Consider the following 15,093-nt stretch of genomic DNA (forward strand, 5'->3'; position numbering starts at 1 on the left):
TAGCCTCAATGCATCCTCGAAGACATTTGATTGTTTGCTCCCCCAACAAGCATCCATAAATCCCTTCAAATGTTTGTACGCATTTTGAGTTGGAGCATCAGTGAAGAAACATGGTTGCTCAAGCAAAGTGAGCATCACATTGGTTATTTGAAAGTTGTCCGCCCTAATACTGGGAGGGACTATTGCACTTGCATATCCTTTATTGGGTAATATCTGGAGTGGAGCCGCTCGTGGTGGAGGTGGGGGTGGAGCAGGGACATTGTCATGAGGCACTCGGCCTCTTATATTGGCTTGAGGTTCAAGAGAAACCTCATCAACTTGCTCATCCTCGACGTCCATGTCCCTCAAAGGTAAATTTTCGAGCTCATTGTTCTCCATGGTTGTACCTACGATTTCTCGCACAAGTTAGTAACACGGAAGGAAAAGAAGATATTCCAAAAACAAGCCCAAATATATAGCTAACACCGTTTTAACTCCTCGACAACGGATCCAAAAATTGATGACGTCCACAACACATCTCAATAAGAGATATGATACGGTCGCATGCAATAATAATTACCCAACTATGAGTCAGGATCGAATCCATTGGGAGTCATAATGGGTGTCAGGAGTATATATTTGAAGCAAGTGAATGGACTACCTAAATTGCACTTTCACAACCGAGTTTTGATTTTTACTTCTATTATAACTCTACTGATTGCAAACTAAGGTAAAGAAACTAGAGATGAATGTTTTTGATATTTTTCAAATACTTTAAAAGCCTAGGGTTGTGACCATAACCTAGGTGTTTGCCTAATGGGATAAATACATTAATACTTATTCTGTTGATGGGGGTGTATTATAGCTCTCAACTCTATGTTACCCACTCAATACCTCTCGGTCAGAAAATGATTTTGCCAATTTTGCTTTCTCAAGTCCAAATGGGTATCAAATAAAATAGTTGATATGAGCTTAAGTCGGGTTCTTACTATCACTAGTTTGAACCCTTTAATTAGGCTAACCAATCTCTCAATTAACCCAATTCCTTGTTAGCCAAGTTATCCTAGACTAGGTCTCTCTTTCTCAAGTAGATACTAAGTCAAATAGGCATGAATCAATGTTTGCAACTTTTAATTCTAAAATTGAAGTATGAACTAAGCTAAATAATCAACACTCAATCATAAACAAGTAAAAAATTAATCACTCATAAGGTTTACCCACTAGGGTTGGGTCATAACTGTGGTATTTAACGGGTCGGGTTGACCCGATTCCGGACCGGCCCAGGTCGGTATTAAACCGGACTGGACCGGACCGGTAGGTAGGGGGCCGGGCAGGGCTGGGTTTGGGGGGATAAGGGGTTGATCTTGCTAGATTCGAAATTCTGGTTAGCCGGACCGGTCTAAACCAGTAAAGTCAATTCACTGGTGAACCGGTTAACTGGACCGGTCCAATGGCTATTTCAGAAAAATAATTAATTTGACTGTTGGCAACGATCAGCTTCTAATTTGACTGTTGCCTAACCGATATTTTGCAAGAATATCCCTTTTTTGGGGCATGATTTTAAAAAATAGTAACACTTTTAGTAATTACTAATTTAGCCCTTTAAAAAACTATAAATACACCCCCCCCCCCCTCCTTCATTTCTCAAACGCAAATTCTCAATTGGAAATCTCTCATTCTTCGCCTAAATTGCAATCAACTATTTGGAAATTATTTTTTTTGGAATTTAATTTATGGTATTATTTGAAGTTTGAACTTTGAAAAATTGACGTTTCTTCGTGGTAACATTGGAGTTTTAGTAATTACTATGGCTTTAGTACATATAGCTGAAATTTCTTTTGTACACTCTGAATATAAGAAGAAAGAAAAATATAAGGATGTTGTTGAAAAAATGCAAGCAAAATTCAAAAAATATTTCTTTCCAATTCCTGCGATTTATTTAATTATACCAATGAACAGTTTTGAACAATCATTTGGGAAATTATGTTTAGCTCGAAATGAAAAACTTTCCAATTATTAATATCTGCAGCAGTACTTCTATTCTCTTTTCTTCAACGACTTATTGTTTCTTTTTCGTTTTCCTCTGTACCATAAATATTTTGCTGCTTCTGTTTTTGCTTCCTAAAGTGAATGAATATAATTCTCTTATATTGACACTCGCGTAATGTACTGAAACAAGCAGAACATACATGTTGGATTATATTAATATTTGGAATACCAGACGTTGTGGATATGGAGGATTATAATTATAAGCTAACATGTGTGATACGAGCCTTTGTACCAGCTTTCCTATTTAATTCATTCTTGTAGTTGTTAATAACTGTAGTTAGTGGAGGAAGTCGAGTTATATGGTTGTAAAAAGTTTGTAATTAGAAAAGTACATGTATGTCACGTGCTTTCCAGAAGTTAGTTATAACTAACTTTCCCTCCTTCGCACAGGCTGCATATAGCTCATCACAGGTTCTACCATTTGTAATCATCTTTGGATTGTAAAGATAAATGAAATTCTCTCTTCCTCTCTGTCTTCAATGTTAGCTGAACTCTATTGATTTCTCGAGATTACTGTTCAAGAGTAATTATTCCTATTTTATTCTTTAGGTGTCTCTTCTCTTTCCTTTTTCATTCTTCAAATTTTGTGGTACGTATCAATATGCTGACCAATACTGATCGAATTTTACTCCCTTTGAGGCGTCGTGCAGCACAACATCTCGAAACCAAAGCGACTCCTCTTTTCTGCATAACGTCATCTGGAGCTAGCTTCCTATTACGTACCCCCCATAACAAAAAAAGAAAAAGGAGAATAAGAAACAGTGTTCTCATTTGTAAGTTACTAATTTAAACTTAGCTCTATATTGCTTCCGATTTATTCAGATAATCCCACGGTTCTCTTTTTGTTCTAATTCTTGACATTATAATCAGTTATGCTCCTTCATACAGGGCAGAAAGAGGCGAGTGATGGGCACTACTCATCACAAGAAAGCGGTCATGTAGATAGAAAGAGTAAAAAAATGACTAAGAGATGAGGTTTATCCTTATGTTCTGAACTTGCTTCTTGGTACAAGGGGAGGGGTGAAGAATTCTAGTTCTAGTTCTTGTTCTGCCTAATCTTTAGTACCGCTTGGAGATTGAATCTTTAGAACCATGTGCCTAAGAAGGCGAGGACCTTTATAGCCATAATTCTTCCCACGGTCTACCTAATTGTGATTCCATATCCAACAGGGGAAACACAATTTAGTGTCATATTATAAGTTTGAGATTCATTACACAGTCAGTTGAACTCCATTCTGCAATCCGAGTTGCTTACTTTGTTGGATATAGATGGTTTCCTAAGTTGTGTAGTAAGAGCTCATTCAGTTGATCTCGTGTTTCTGTAATTAGAGATTCCTGATATGTTAGTTCCAAATGTTTAGGTCAAGTCTTATAGTGACATAGGTGTTGCCTGCTCTCTGATTTTTGGTTTTTGATCCATTTTTTTCATTCTTCACTTCACTCTTCTTTCCTGGTTTGACTGGAAAAACTATATGTTGGTTGCCATAATACATCAGAAGGGAGACCAAACTGCTGCTCATTTTGTTTTTCTAGGATTTTGCTTTTTGACAAGCATTATGGTACAAGTTATGTTGCTTCTTGGTGGCTCTGCAATGCATTACTGCCATAAACATATATACTGCAAATTTTCTTATCACCTCTTATGTTATAATCTAAACCTTGGCAGGGAGGATAAAGCTAGTAGTACGTTTGTGATAGCTATATATATATATTCCATTAAAGGATCATACCTAGAGTTCTTTGTTTTGCACTTAATAGGTACACATGAGATTCCTTATCTTTTCAATTGGAATCTCATCTCTTTCTCCAAAATTCATAAAGAAGATTTTGAGTTTTGAGCCTCATCTAATTTTTAATTAAATTCCGTGCATATGCCTCATCCCCAGACCTAATTGGAGTCCTCTCATCTTCAAGTGAAGTGCTCTTCAATAAACTCCAACCAAAATCCAAGAAAGAACTCTTGGATTTTGGATAGTCAATTAAAGAACTCTTTTTGTGATGAACTACAAATCATCTAATTGAAGTCCACAATTTTTGGATAGTCAATTAAAGAACTCTTGAAGCGTTCTCCTCTGAATGGCTCATTTTAAAATAAATTCTCAAATCGGAGGAAAACCAACAAACAAGAAAGTTTATGTATTAACTATTATTGTATCAGACACTTGACACAGAAAATATTGGAGAACTTCCCATTGATGGACACGTAAGTTGAAGGAGCTCTGCGTATTCATGAAAGCCTGAAGACTAAAGCTAAAAATTCATGCGGAAATACTTAAGTCTCGGTCAATACAAGAATAAAACAGGAAGATAGAGGCTACATTTTTTTCTTATTTGGTTGACTACATTTGCTCAGTGTTTGTCTTTATTTCCTCCAGAATATACCAATTATTAACATCAACCTAACTATTTTCTCCAATAAGATAGAGGGTACATTTTTTTTGTTTCTTATGTTTTGTTAAGGGGATATACATTTTGGTAAGTGAAATAAAGCAATTCTGTTGCTAGTAAAGTTGTATATATGCAGAGATGTATCACTACATAACAAGAAGCAGTTTCGTGTTCAACAACTAGGATGTTTTTGTAACCGGACAAACCTTCACCTTTAGCCTCATCCCTTTTGGTTTGGGGACGACAAGTACTCCGTTTTGAGTAGGACTGGGCTGAGGTAAGGACTAGTATAAGATGGGGTTGGTTATCAATAAGCCTCACCTTATTCATTCTATAGGGCGGGGCTGCGGACCAGCAATCTTGCGCACGTTACTTAGATGGGTCCTAAAAAGGCATATAGGAAGGAATGGAGAAATCAGAATGAAGAAATCGAATATCGAAGAAAGACAAAGAAATGAGAGAATATCGGGTGCTTTTTCTTTGGATTTGAGCTGAATCTTATCTATTTTAATCCCCCTAGATTTGAGTTCGACTTTTGAGCCTTTCAACAATTAGCCAATTTAACCTTTCGAATATGTATTACACATTCAAATTCGTTTGGACGAGAGGAGATATCCAATTCTTTTAGATACTTCATATAAGAAACTCTGCCCATCTAAAACATAGACGACATATATCTCGCCAAACTGGATAAAGCTATTATCCTAATCTAGACTCTGAAAGAATATGTATATTGATTCATATCAATTAATTAGAAATTAATTCGAGGGAAGAAAGATGCCTACAAATTAATCATGCGCCAGAAACTGGATTTGAAATGGTCAATGATTTTCAGTCATCTGCTCTATTAAGTGAGCCATCCTGGTTATTCCCAATGTTGTATCCTCATTTTATTAGAGAAATGGGGTCTATGTCAATTAAAAGGACAAAAGTAGATTAATTTTTTTAATCAAAGCCTAGGAAATTCTTTGATCTTCAAAAAGATTACTTTGTACGTTTCAATATGAGTAATGATATTGATAGGGAATCACTCTACGAGGGATTCCTTGCTCAAAGATGTTCATTTCTATGTGTATCATATATATCACAAGACTTGTGATAACATAGGGTCATTTATGCTCAAATCCATTTCCAAAACAATAAAGTGAATGAGAAAGATAAGGAAATTGGAACCACTAAGGAAAGAGGGTCGGATAAATAGTTGGGGAGTGAAATAGTCTTTTTGGGGATAGAGACCTAGAGGGATTTGAACCCTCACAATTTTTAAAGTCGACGGGCTTTCATCTTACTATAAATTTTATTGTTGCCAGTATTGATATGTAGAACGACACTCTATCTTTATTTTCGTCTGATTAATCAATTCTTCAAAAGATCTATCGGACGATTGTGCATGCTATTGTTGGTTTTCTATAACTGCTCGATGTGAATGAAGTTATACAAGGTTGGATTCTGTTGTCCTGAGACAAATATTCATGTATCTCACCTTAACAAACAACTAAATTGCAAACATTGATAGCTGAGAGAGTACTATGCTAGATTAGTGTCACATATTACCAAACAATTTGGATTCTCTAAAGTTAAGTCACTCCTCCTCTTCATGTTTTCCACTTCCAAGACCTTAAAGCTGCTATTTTGATGAAAAGAAGATAATTGAATACTTTTAAATCAAGATTCGGACAAATGTAAGTTGATTATATATTCAGCTAAACATGAGGGAAAGATCAACGAGTTTAACAATGACAAAGGTGAAAGCCGAGGCAACTAAAAGTGCACTCCTTACCTAATAAATTAGACAAAGATAGCATATAAATAGTGGAGTATATAAAATAGAAAAAAATAGAATGAATTGATCAAAACATGAAGAGCGAAAGCATTATCAAGGAAATGTAAAATAGAATGAAGTTCCTGCACAGTTTTATGAGCAAAACACTGCTCTCTCTGTTCCAATTAATATAGTAACACGTTTTCAATTTTGAGATTCCTTCAAAACACTAACGCAATTCTATTTACAATTTTATTTTGGGCATTCACAAACTTTAAATTTCTACATTCACTTAATTATACAAAGAGTTTTGAGATATATAGTAATAATATTCACTAATTTCATAGCTTGTTTACGTTTCTTTTAGCTTGATAATTGACTAAGATCAAGTGCATTTGCTACACTCAAGTTTCATTAAAGAAGAGGTTGCCTTTTCACCCTATTCTCATTGTGATTGAACTTCGATTCTATTATAATTAATCGATAGTCGTGCAATATTTCTTTGTCTTTCAGATAGCTCTGAAATTAAACCGTAGGGTCAGTAGAGCCATGGATAGCTTATTTGGGTGGTAAAAAATTCACAAACGCCAAATACATAAAATTAGCTTATAGTATAAAGAAAGATAGAATAGGCATTATCTCCTGATATTACAAAGTAAGTACATTTAAATGTTAAAATTTATAGTAATAACCCCCTTTAATCATAGAAAAGAATACACATATGGAACTATGGCCAAATAGGAAATACGAATATGAATATGAAACAGTAAATATCATAAACCCCCTTTTTAAACCCCCTTTTAACTATCAACTTTTTCCGAGTTACCTACTTACACGATAGGGCGCCCCAAACTATATTCTCCTTCATATTAAAATCCCTTGGTTGAATTCTTAGAGGTGCATCTGGTACACGCTCCTAATCTACTAGAAATTCGCTAAAAACCGACCAAAAATACCGACCAACGTTGGTCGGTTATGGCAAATTACCGACCAAAACGCGACCTTTACGGTGTGGACGGTATTTTGATGGTCGGAACGGCTTACCGACCAAAGTTGGTCGGAAATTACCGACCAGCTTTGGTCGGTATATTAAAACGACCATCTGACAAGTTTAATTGCTTACCGACCAACTTTGGTCGGAAATATATTTTATTAATTTAATTTTACCGACCAAAGTTGGTCGGATTATCTTTTTTTATTAATTATTAAAATTAAAAAAATCGACCAACTTTGGTCGGTAATTGAAAATATATATTTTTTAAAACTAATTAAAATTAAACATTACCGACCAACTATGGTCGGTAATCTCAACAATGCAAGCAAAATACCGACTAAAGTTGGACGGTAGTCTTGAATTCTGGGAATTCAACGTTCATTAACCGACCAACTTTGGTCGGTATTTTGGAATAATTTTTTTTTTATTAAAAACCGACCAACGTTGGTCGGTTTTTCTGGGATTAATTTTGGCATAAAATGCCTGTTTTGGCAGCTAAACCACCTGCCAGCATACCAATACAACAACACAACAACACAACAACAACAACAACAACAACAAAAATACAACAACAACAACACAACAACAACAACAACAACACAACAACAACAACAACAACAACAACAACACAACAACAACAAAAAAAACAAAAACACAACAACAACAACAACAACAACAACAACAACAACACAACAACAACAACAACAACAACAACACAACAACAACAACAACAATAACACAACAACAACAACCAAAACATTCAATAAATACTTTAAAACTAACAAATTAAAGTTCAATTGAACATAAAAATCCAAAACCAAGTTAAAACTAATTACAACTAGTTCAAAACTGGTTCTATTTGTCTAGTTCAAAGTATATAAAAGTCAAGGGGTATTTTGTACAACATCATCATCACCGTCTGATAAACTTTCATCTACAAGACGATATAGAGAACGGTCTTGTGGAAGACGGAAAGCACGATCACGGGGAGGACGGGAGGAACGATCACGAGCAGGGCGGGAGGAACGATCACGTGGAGGTCGACCCTCTGGAGATGACTCACGAGATCGGGGCAACGGAAAAGCTCCACTAGATAGGAGAGTTCTGATCTGAGCTTGCATGCCAAGGAATTGAGCATCTCTAAGCCTTTCTCTTTCCTTGGCCGCTTCTAGCTCTGATGTGAGCTTTGTCACTGTCTCCCGCATAGCGGAGAGGCTCTCCCTATTAAGTTGCTCGCCATGCAAGGAAGTCCCTATTCCTCGTATTCCACACTTATAGCGATGGAAGTTTTTAGTAGGAAGCCCGTATACCTTCCCCCATTTTGGACCGCCAACAGACTCCAACCATATTCTTTCAGCATCCTCGTCCGAAGGTTGGGTTGGCTCACCCGATTCACCAGCTGGATGACTACGGATGAATTCCTCCACGTTACTTTGGTAGCGACCCTATATTATTTTAAATTAAATCAGTATTTCAAGTTGTTTATAAAAGTAAATTATAATACTTAAATAAAATTGAAAGCTTACATATGCAGTCGAGGCCCGGTCCTCGACCCACCTATCTTGATCCCCCTCTTTCTTCTTCTTCACAACATGTGTCTCCTTGAATAGCTCATCATGACTCATTGGACGCCCATACTTCTTTTCCTGAAAACAAATTAATTTAGTTAATAAACAGAATAGATATACTTAGAAAAGTAAAATAATTTAAGCAATTACGTACCAATCTTCTTTTTATTGTCCCTAGGCTGATCGCACCTCCAGTGTGCAAGGAGCCTCCCTTCTCGGATGCGCGAGCTTTCTTTCCTTTTTCGCTCCTCTCTAAGAACTCTGCGGTAAGCCATTGCCTTTGCAAATCATTCCACAAATTCTCAAGTAACCAGCCAGGCCTCTTGTTCTTCTTTCTAGCATCCGAGAAAGCATCCGCCAATCTCTTGCGAGCTTTATGATGAAAATTTGTAGCCACTTCCGCGCTATAGCGGTCTTCCCATACACACTTGCTCTGTATTTCAAAAGTTAAATATTAGATGGAAACATCATAAATATAAATTATTAAACTATTTAAAAGAACATTTATACCTTAAATTGATTGAAAATTTGCTCCTTCAGTGAGAATGGGCAATCAGTCCAAGTCGCATAAGGGCCATCATAAAGCTTTCTGATGGCATTGGTGATTATCCTCGTAGTTTTATTACCCGGCCTGAACCTGCAATTTAATAATAAAAACACATTAATATCTTAGTAAAAATGTTACAAATCAATAGACGCAAAAATAATGAATAACACTTACCCATCACCCTCAGGGACTATGATGATCCTGCCATATCGATCATAATGCACTACCTCGTCATCACCATCCGAAGCATGTGTATCAGATGCATGTGAAGACGGTGTAGGTGGGTCAGAGCTAATGCCTCCCAGGCGAAGGCCTGCAATAGATGGAGTCGATGATAAAGATGGTTGTGATCCCTGTGACTGCGACATAGCTGGATGCGACCCAAGTGGATGTGATACCGATGGCTGTGACCCGAGTGGCTGTGACCCGAGTGGCTGTGACATGGGTGGATGCGATCCATGTGGCTGTGATATGTAGGGATGTGATCCATGTGGATGTGATGCAGATGGCTGTGAGGCAGCTGGACTGTATGTCGGACGTATAGTCCTGTGACCCTGTGATGGAAGACTGGGTGTCTGAATGAAGGTGTACGGCTCGTGATGCTGTAGTAGCTCAGTATAGCCGTGTGGTGGAGGATAAGATATAGGCATCTCTGAAAAAGGTGGACAAGAGGGAGTATTATTTTCTACCCTCCTCTTTCCCTTCCTACCCTTTTCTCGACCCCGAGAACTAGTAGGGTCATTGTTACCTTGACCCTTGCCTGCCATCTGCATAATATAATACACATTTAGATTGAAACATATAAGAAACTAGCTATAAAACGAGAGTGCTTTAAAAAACCAACTTTTTAATCCTCATCGACGTATTGTTCCTCGTCCGAGAATTCTTCGTCCTCACTTGTTTGAGCTTCATCAGTTGATTCCTCGTCCTCATTTTCTATAATTGTTACTTCATTTATATCAACTTCTTCCAATATGCGTTCAGGATGTTCCAAATCATTTTCTAACTGATCGTCCACTATTTGGTGAATATTGGAGATATCGTTTTGATATGCAACATCTAACACATTCTCGACTTCCACCCTACCTACAGGCTTAGTTTTTATTACAACCCACCAATCGGACTTATTCCGCCGCAATGGATAAGGAGCATAATATACTTGCCTAACGTTATGTGCAATTATGAAAGGATCATAGCGATCATACTCCCTCGTATGATTAACCTCAATTATGTTGTATTGGTTGTGTACTCTTGTACCTCTTGTTGGATTTGGGTCAAACCACTTGCATCTAAAGAGTATCAATTTCTTATATGGCCAACCTGTATATTCTAGTTGTAATATTTCTTTGACCACACCATAATAATCAATATCTCCAACTTGGTTGCCATCACCACCTAGAACCCACACCCCGCTGTTGTTACTATTTTTATTTTTAGAGCAATCCTCTGTATGAAACTTATAACCATTCACTACGTACTTAGACATTGTTGTGACCTGAAGCCCAGGTCCCCAAGATATATCTTTCAAAAATTGATTTACACCATTATTTGGATTATTTACCTATATAGAGTTAAAAAAAGTCATAAGTTAGCACAACTTATGAATCAATTTTTATACATTCACTACATATGTATATGTAAAAGTCATAAGTTAGCACAACTTATGAATCAATTTTTATACATTCACTACATATGTATATATATATATACACACACACTTACAAACTGTTTGAACCACGTATCAAATCTCGTATATACAGCATCATAGCCAAATTGACCCACGAAGTGACTGTGACATATCAAATATTTTTAGTAGTTGCATCAATATGTAGTCACAGTAAATTTTACATTTTGATAACTAATAAATCAATACTTACTTGAGAAATGGTACAACTTCGGGACAATTTAGCAACACATGAAGTGTAGCTGACTTGTACTCCATATCACTCAAACTTCTCTTTCTAACATCCTTAGAACATCGGCCTGGTTGATTGAATATGGACATTGGTGGATATAATGGATCATTCACACATTCGACCGTGTGCCTATTGGGCCTATTCCTAGAACATGGCACGTTACTCTCAAAATAATAAGAACAAAAATGTGCAGTTTCCTTTGCAAGATAGGCTTCGCATATAGATCCTTCAATCTTATTCCTCTGCTTAACAAATTGTTTGCATTTGCCAATTGTCCTACATAATCTCATGTTAGCCAATAACATTCAAATAAAATAGAATAGTACATCAAACTTATAATATTACCTCTCAAAGGGATACATCCATCTGCATTGAACAGGCCCTCCAAGTCGTGCCTCGTGTACAAGGTGTATTGGAAGGTGTTCCATCACATCAAAGAAACCACATAGGAATATTTTTTCCATCTTACTAGAAATTACAGGGATGTTCTGGTCCATCCGAAGTAGGTTTTCTTCCCTTAATGTGGTAGAACACAAGTCTTTGAAAAACAAACTAATCTCTGTGATGGGTTTCCAGATTTTTTCAGGCAAACCACAAAATGCAATAGGCACTAAGGTCTCCATGAAAACATGGCAGTCATGACTTTTCAAATGGCTCAACTTCCCTACCTCCATATCTACTTTTTTTCCAAGATTCGACGCATAACCCTCAGGCATCTTTAATTTCGTAACCCAATCACAAATTTATCGTCTTTCTTCCAAAGTAAATGTGTAACTTGCTTTGGGCTTGAACACCTTACCATTGTTTGCTGTCTGCAAGTATAATTCAGGCCGCCTGCAATATTCTTGTAAGTCCATTCTAGCCTTCGGGTTATCTTTTGTCTTACCTTTAACATCCATCACTGTGTTGAATAAATTATCAAAATAATTCTTCTCAATATGCATGACATCAAGGTTGTGTCGGAGAAGATTATCCTTCCAATAAGGCAACTCCCAAAATATACTCTGTTTCGTCCAATTATGATTAACACCATATCCGGGGAATCTATAAGGTGGAGCCTCAGTAACTTTACTGAAGTTCTGGACCCTCTCCCAAATTTCCTCACCTGAAAGTATCGGAGGTGGAGAATCATATTCCACTTTATTCTTTTTGAATGCATTTTTCATCCTTCTAAACTCATGATCATCAGGCAAGAATTGACGGTGACAATCAAACCATGATTGCTTTCGGCCATGTTTCAAAGTGAACGCTTTACTATTTTCCATGCAGTAAGGACAAGCTAGCTTCCCGGCAGTCATCCACCCAGACAACATTCCATACGCAGGAAAATCATTAATAGTCCACATTAAATTAGCACGCATATTAAAATTCTGCTTGGTTGATATGTCATATGTTTCAACACCATCATACCACAATTGTTTTAGCTCATCAATCAAAGGTTGCAAATATACATCAATCAAACTTTTCGGATTACGTGGACCGGGGATAATACAATTTAAGAATATATATAGACTAGTCATACACAACTCAGGTGGTAGATTATAAGGTGTAAGAAAGACAGGCCAACATGAATATGGTGTCGCAGATATAGAAAAAGGCGTGAAGCCATCGGCACACAGACCTAACCGAATGTTCCTTGGTTCACTAGCAAAATCTGGATATGTCCTATCAAAGTGCTTCCAAGCTTCTCCATCTGAAGGATGACACATAACACCAGGTGGTCTTCTATTTTCAAAATGCCATCTCATATGAGGAGCAGAACTCATCGACGCATATAACCTCTTTAACCTAGGTATAAGAGGTAAATAATGCATTGCCTTGACAGCGACCATATTCCCGCTGGAAAGCCTCTTGAAACGAGGCTTTTCGCAAAATTTACAACTGTCTAAAGTTGCATCATCTTTATAATATAACATGCAACCATCTTCACAACAATCAATTCTCATTGACGAAAGTCCTAACTTAGAAACCAATCTCTTCGCCTTATAGAAATCACCAGGTAAGTTGATATTAGGGTCAACTAGTTCACTCATAAGGTCAATGAAACAGTCCATGGCTGCTTGAGAAATATTCCAATTAGATTTGATACTTAGTAATCTAACTGCAACAGACAGCTCAGAGTGCGGACTTCCTTCACGTAGTGGACGACTAGCTTCCTCTAACTGTTCATAAAAACGTTTTGCGTCATCATTAGGAGTTTGTTCAACATTTTCATTGGGCTCACCCCTAAAAGCATCCGCAACCATATCCTGAATTCTAGAATCAAGATTTGTATTCTCCACCGACCTACTACTTTCACCAACAACCATGTTATGAAATATCTCACGGCTACCATCGATCTCTCCATGATTAGTCCACACAAAGTAATTCTCTATAAACCCCTTCCTATAAAGATGAAGGCTTAACTTCCTCCGATTTTTTAAACTTCATACAATCGCACCTGACACAAGGGCACCTAATTACTCCTTCACTTTGGTATGGTGGAAGTGACATTGCATGTCTAATAAAGTCATCAACCCCTTCTACAAAATCCTCCCGCAATCCCCGCCGATTAGGATAATTTCTATTGTACATCCAAGTACGATGTTCCATCTATACAAATAAAATAAGAACAAATTAATTTATTCTACAATTATAAATTAATTATATCTTTTTTAGTTAATTCAAGATAATTATTTTTTTCTAATTACACCAATTTATATCCTAAAAGTTCAATTCATATCCAAAAGGTCCAATTCATATCTTAAAAGTTCAAATCATATCCTAAAAGTTCAATTCACAAGAACAAATCCTAAAAACTAAAATTTCAATTCATATCCTACGAGTTTAAACATAAACTAACTAAACTAAAGAAATTCAACCCATACCCTAAAAGTTCGATTCACAAGAACAAATTAATTTATTCTACAATTATAAATTAATTATATCTTTTTTAGTTAATTCAAGATAATTATTTTTTTCTAATTACACCAATTTATATCCTAAAAGTTCAATTCATATCCAAAAGGTCCAATTCATATCTTAAAAGTTCAAATCATATCCTAAAAGTTCAATTCACAAGAACAAATCCTAAAAACTAAAATTTCAATTCATATCCTACGAGTTTAAACATAAACTAACTAAACTAAAGAAATTCAACCCATACCCTAAACTAAACTAATTCATAAATAATTGACTAATTAACAAAACTAATTAGTTAATAAAATTAATTAACAAAACTAATTAAAACAAGACCTAAACCCTAATCCTCAATAAAATGTAATGTTCAAATAATTAAAACACTAATCAATTGAAACTAATTCATAACTAATTAACAAAACCTGGAAATAATAAATAAATGGGTTGTAATTCAAACCTAGAATTTGTAGGAGATGGAGAAGGAGATCGAGGGGCGGCAGTGGCAGTGGCAGTGGCAGAGGCGACGGCGACGGCGCGGCGACGGCTGGACGGCGAGGGGAGGCCTGGACGGTGAGGGGGAGGGGCTGGGAGAAGGAGAGAAGGGAAGGAAGAAGAGGGAAATTTTTTAGAGAAATGGGGGTTTTCCCCGTTTTTCACTTCTCTGATTTTAGAATTACCGACCAAAGTTGGTCGATAATTTTGGTCGGTACATTAAGTGCTGACCGTTTGACCAAAAACCGACCAACTTTGGTCGGTAATCTTTAACCGACCAACGTTGGTCGGTAATTTTAAATATAAATTCTTAAATATTATAAAATATTTAAGAATAATAAAATAATTATTAAAATTTAAAAAATTGGATCCAAATTACCGACCAACGTTGGTCGGTAATCCAAAATTTTCTTGTCTGACCAGCTATTGACCAATTTACCGACCAACGTTGGTCGGTATTTTGTTTAAAAAAAATGTAAATATTTTTTTCCCAGTTTGCG

Source organism: Nicotiana tomentosiformis, chromosome 3 (genome assembly GCF_000390325.3).
Source record: "Nicotiana tomentosiformis chromosome 3, ASM39032v3, whole genome shotgun sequence".
Lineage (NCBI taxonomy): Eukaryota > Viridiplantae > Streptophyta > Magnoliopsida > Solanales > Solanaceae > Nicotiana > Nicotiana tomentosiformis.